Source organism: Aquarana catesbeiana, linkage group LG02 (assembly GCF_042186555.1).
Source record: "Aquarana catesbeiana isolate 2022-GZ linkage group LG02, ASM4218655v1, whole genome shotgun sequence".
Lineage (NCBI taxonomy): Eukaryota > Metazoa > Chordata > Amphibia > Anura > Ranidae > Aquarana > Aquarana catesbeiana.
Genome location: NC_133325.1, coordinates 745,496,850 through 745,502,939, shown reverse-complemented (window position 1 = coordinate 745,502,939; position 6,090 = coordinate 745,496,850). Strand labels below are relative to the sequence as shown.

At 45.5% G+C, this 6,090-nt stretch overlaps 1 pseudogene; it reads right to left on the bottom strand.

The window, feature by feature from the left end:
• Nucleotides 1–448: 448 nt before the first annotated feature.
• LOC141130836 (U2 spliceosomal RNA) lies at nt 449–553 on the bottom strand (annotated as a pseudogene).
• Nucleotides 554–6,090: the final 5,537 nt, after the last annotated feature.

The following is a 6,090-nucleotide window of genomic DNA, read 5'->3' as shown; positions in this document are numbered from 1 at the left end:
GGTAAAGTGATCATGGTGTCATAAATCAAAGTGACCCTCACTCACAGTGATTATACGGCACCACAGGCTTTTTGTCACAACCCTGACCAACAGCCCAGTCAGCGCAGCCCCCACCCCAGCCAGGAAGGCCTGAAGTTCTGGAAGCTTGGGGAGCCCTTACCTCAAAGACTCAACCTTGATCCCATCACTCCTACCTAATCACATTCAGGAGATACTAACCATAACCCCCCCTACAAAGAGGAGCCGATGTTCTCTCCCAAATAACTGACCTGAGCTAGGACTACACCAATCTAGGCCAGAAGGCCAGGGACCTGACCCTCTGGCCAGACCCAATGCAGCACCCATCCTCACCAGGAGCACCCTTCCAGACGACTCAGACGTAACCAGTGGTCGGCCCCCAGCTCGACATAATCCCTGCTGAAACCGCCCTTCCAGGCACAATTACGCCATTGGATTTGCCAGCCCTCCCCTATGGGAGCAGCACAGCCCCTCCTCTGGCAACTGATAAGAACAGATACTACACTTGATCTTAGCCAAAAGGCCGAGAAGAATACACAGATATTACGTTGCAATGCTTGCCAGGAGCCACACAGAGCTAAGAGAGCGAGGATCAAGGGAGCTTTGATTTTTAAATGGACTGTTTTCATTGATTCAGAGTTGCATTAAATTGTGATTTGCTGTACATGAAGCCTAGTTGGCCATCATGCTTCTCACATAAGCATTAGACTCTCTTCGGTGCCTCTCTGTCTACCATGTTTTTGTTGTTAAGTAAGCAACCCTCTTTGATCCTAGCATAACCAGTTCCAAAATTAGTATGTCAAAGACCCATGATAAGGTGGGAACACAAAGTGTGATATGGCTATCTCTATATACTTAGTTATCAACATCAACTGCTCTGTGTAGTGGTTTTGCACAGAGCAGCCCCAATCCTCCTCTTCTTGGGTCCCTCTTCAGCTCTCCTGGCCCCTCTCTCCTGTGAAGTGCCCTCACAGCAAGCAGCTTGCTATGGGGGCACCTGAGTCAAGATTCAGCTCATTGTGTCCATTCAGACACGGAGCTCCGGTTTGGTCTCACCCCTCTCTCTCCTGATTGGCTAACTGGCTTTGATTGACAGCAGCGGGAGTCAATGGCACCGCTGCTGTGTCTCAGCCAATCAGGAGGGAGAGATTCCAGATGGCCGAGGCACTCGTGGACATTGCTGGATAGGGAAGGGGCTCAGGTTAGTATTAGGGGGGCTGCTACACACAGAAAGCTTTTTTATAGGGGGCTGGAAACAGAAGAATTGTTTGGTCATGCAGAGCCTGGGATTAAAAAACTGACAGTAGCTAGAGGCTGGAGCCGCATGAATGACACAGGGGCTTAGGGAAACCCATACGGTTCTGAATGGGCCCCCCACCAGCAGTGCTCCTGTGTTCTTTGTCTAACGGCTTTGTGCTGGGTTTCCCTAAGCCCCTGTGTCATCCAATGCGGCTCCAGCTTCCAAGTACTGTCAGTTTTTTAATCCAAATCTCTACCTGACCATCAATTGACTGCCGTATGCCTTGGTAAACATTTTTTTATCTTTTTAACAATAATAAAAAGTTTTTATTTTGCCTCTGAGGGTCCTATTTATGTCTGCTGATCAGCGCTGTTCGCCCCTTTGATTATATACACCATATGGAGCCCTCTGCTTATTTTTTGGGTACTGCTGGGTGCCTGGACCAGTCACACCAAGTGCTGGACGGACGGCTGGAGAGACAGACTTCATCTGCACTACAGGGTCCAGGGACACGCCACAGCTGATAAACCAAGCCAAAAGGCCTATTGCACTTTTGACCTTCCATAATAGAGGGTCCACCTATTGTGGTAAGGGCACATCCATATTTTAATGTTGGTGACGTCACATGTTGGAGGATATTCTTTGATTATCTACATACAAGCACTTGAATTAAACATCAGTATTTTTCATTTTGATTTTGTCACTTGGACTGTTCAGTACAGTTTTGACTCTTTGTTATTTTGAGATATTCAGCGCAACATTTTTTTGTTCATTAGTGTTTATTGTGTGATATCTCACATTTTATTGTTGCTGTTTCTGTTAGTTATTTCACACAAGCTCAGTATTGGTTTGCTGTTTTTCCTCTTCTAAAAGAGCATTTGCTAGATCCAGTAGTAATGTAGGACAGGAAGACCTTAACCTAGGGTTGAATTCAGGGTATCTTTGCAGTCCACTTGAGTTACTCTGCATCAGGGGTCTCCAAACTGTGGCCTTTTGCTTGCCTTTATCTGGCCCTTGGGTCACTATTCCGCTCACTGACACTAACAATAGGGCACTATTGCTCCGACTGACACTGATGGGGCATTATTTCCCCCATTGACACTACTGAGGGGACACTATTCCTCCCACTGATACCAATAATGGGGCACTATTCCTCCCACTGATACCAATGATGGGGCACTATTCCTCCCACTGACACCAATGATGGGGCACTATTCCTCCCATTGACACTGATGATAGGGCACAATGCCTCCCACTGACACCAATGATGGGACACTATTTCTTCCACTGACACCAATGATGGGGCACTATTCCTCCCACTGACACCAATGATGGGACATTATTCCTCCCACTGACAACAACAATGGGGCACGATTTCTTCTACTGACACCAATGATGGGGCACTATTACCCCCCCAACACCAACAATAGGGGGCTATTTCTCCCACTGACACCAATGATGGGGCACTATTCTTCCCCCTAATACTAAAGTTGGGGCATTGTGTACCCCCCACTGATGCCAGGACATATTCTTTTTTTTTTTTTTTTTACAAATTCTTTATTTAAGGTTCAAAAGGTAGCCAAGACAATACATCAAATCAGAACATTGGAAAAGTAGTCAGGTTATATCAGTGCATCAAGTATATACATTCCAAGCCCAGAACATGGGCACTGCCAGGACATTTTCTACTCCCACTGACCACACTCCGGCCCCCCTAAGGCCTCATGCACGCAGGGTGTTTTAAAAAATCAAGCTGCAAAGCCAGTACCGATGCCAAGAAAAAGTGGCTGTAAAAATGCACTTTTAGAAGCGGTTTGCATTGGCGTTAATACACGTTTAGCCGCATTAGCGTTTAGCCACGTTAGCATTTAGCAGCATTTTTCTGCCCTCTTCTATTTCCCCCCTCCCACAAATCTAATTACTACAGCTTAACCTCTTCCCTGCCGAGCGTACGCAGATATGTGCGTACTCGGCTTTCGGGGGTTATACTGTTACTGGTACTGTTTTTTAGAGCCGGCGATCGGCTTTCCTGGTAGTACAACCGATGCGGCTAAAACCTGCTCGGCTGTTATACCGGGGGAGCGGGAGGGGACTTCCCCCTCCCGCCGCCTACCTCCGCTCTTACTGGGCCTCCCGTTCCATCGGGAGGTCCGATGACCAATCCGCCACCTCCGGCGGCTAGGGACAGACTGGAACGAAGCCGTGAGTGGCTTCTATCCAGCCTCCTAATAGTAAACACGGAAGCGACGTCATGACGTCACTTCCCGTTTACTAGGCTGCCAATGGTGCCGGTTTAAAAAAAATATACAGTATTCAGAATCGCCAAAAACGGCAATCTGAATACTTTGAAGTGCAAAGGAGGGATCGGGGGTCTTTTAGACCCCCGATCCCTCCATAAAGAGTACCTGTCACCACCTATTATTGTCACAAGGGATGTTTACATTCCTTGTGACAGCAATAAAAGTGATTAATTTTTTTTTTTTTTTTAAAACACAATTTATCAATATAAAAATTAAAAAAAATAAATAAGAAAAAAATTTTTTTTAAAGTGCCCCTGTCCCTGCGAGCTTGCTCATCAAAGAAAACGCATACGGAAGTCGCGCCCGCATATGTAAACGGTGTTCAAATCACACATGTGAGGTATCGCCGCAATTGTCAGAGCGAGAGCAATAACTCTAGCACTAGACCTCCTCTGTAATTCTAACCTGGTAACCGTAAAAAATTTTTAAAGCGTCGCCTATGGAGATTTTTAGGTACTGTAGTTTGTCGCCATTCCACTAGTGTGTGTAATTATAAAGCATGACGTTTGGTATCTATTCACTTGGTGTAACATCATCTTTCACATTTTACAAAAAAATTGGGGTAACTTTACTGTTTGTTTTTTTAAAATTCATGAAAGTGTCCCTTTTCCCAAAAAGTTGCATTTAAAACACAGCTGCACAAATACCGTGTGATATAAAAAATTGCAACAATCGCCATTTTATTCTCTAGATTCTCTGCTAAAAAAATATATAATGTTTGGGAGCTCTAAGTAATTTTCTAGCAAAAAATACGGATTTTAACTTGTAAACACCAAATTTCAAAAATAGGCTTAGTCATGAAAGGATTAAAAATGTTTGAGGTGGCTTAACGCTGTAGACAGTGTTAACAAGTGTCTATCTGCATCAGGTGTTTTTACAGCTGTAACGCTGCTGCTCCAGAACGCACTGGCCCTGGGGTTTTTTTGCAGCTTGAAAATGCCTATGCCACTTACAGCTCCTAAAAGCCTGTATGTGCATGGGCACATAGAATAGCGCCTGATGCCCCTAGGAGCAGCTGTAAAATAGTCCAGCGTGCATGAGGCCTACACTCCGAAGAACAGGAAATAGGTCCCTTGTTTAGAAAGTTTGGAGACCCCTGCTCTACACCAAACTCCTCAAACCATGGCTTTATGGAGCCGCACTGGGCACAGTCATGCTAGAACAGAAAAGGACCTTCCATAAATTGTTGTCATGAAGCTGGAAGCACACTCCAGTACAATATTCCAAAATGACGTTGTATGCTTTATCATTAACAGTAGCCTTCTCTAGAAACACCTAAACTCAATCATTTGGAATGGTGTCCACATACCGTTTGGCTTTATAGTACATATGCTTTATAAAGGAAAGGCCTAAGGTGTGTATTTGTTTGAAGATAAGAAAGTTGGAGATGTGATGATAAACTTGTACCAAATAGAGAACAAATTGTTATAGATACTTCTTTCAATCTCCAGAAAAGGCCATGGATTAGGAGTCACAAACTCAAGATAAACACCACAAATCTGATATATGAGTCACAGCTGTCATTTGCATTAGATAAGCACCCAATTTTCACTGTGCCTGCTTTACGAAATCCTCTTCTATACCGTGTTTTATCTTCTCTCAGTAGACAATACCTTGTGCTCCCCTGAATAGCAAATACAAATGAAATATCAAACATGTCTGGCTCTGCCGCAATTTATAGATTTTTTTACAATACAGGTATATTTAACAAAACAAGTGGTTAAAGAGCAGCTCCAGCTGTTTTTGTGTTTATTAAAAGTCAGCAGCTACAAAAGCTGTAGCTGCTGACTTTTAGTAAACACACACTTACCTGTCCCAGGATAAAGTAATGTGCTCACCCCAATCATCCCTTCCCACAGGCTTCTCTCCCCGATGTCGGTATTTCAACTGTGGGCACGTGAAAGCTTCCGGGTTCACAGCCAGGTGCCAACTGCACAATGGTCCTGCAGTCTTCTGCAATGGCGTTCCTAGGGGGGGGGCAGAGGGGGCCCTGACCCCCCCCCCCCCCCCACATTATGCTGTGCTCCACCATGTGCCCCCCCAATTAAAATTTTTTTTTTTTTTTTTTTTTTTACAAAAAGGCAATGTCTAAGAGGGAGAGTGTCCCCAGTCAGCTCCTGCGGGTGGTTCCTCCCCCTCCCTCTGCTCACTGACACTGCATAATGTGAGCGCTCACACAACCACAGCCATCCGATCTGCTCCTTCCCCTGCATCCTCATTGGAAGGGAGAAGAGCGAGTTGCAGCAAGGACTGCACCAGGACTCTCAGTTACTGAAAAAACAGACTGATTTCTCCCGTCCTTAGGACAGGAGAACCAGCCTGTAAATTCCAAGACATGCCAGACCAGCGCTGTCAATAACAGGGGCAGGACAGCAAGAGGAGGCTGGGGAACCCCACAGTGGCAGAATACCAGGGCCCGGTGGCAAGACAACCTTTGCAACCCTGATAGTTCTCCCACTGCTTTGGACCCTTATATTTTCTTGGTATGCTGGGGGCCAATACAGTAGGAAAGGAGCTCACTGCAGAACATGT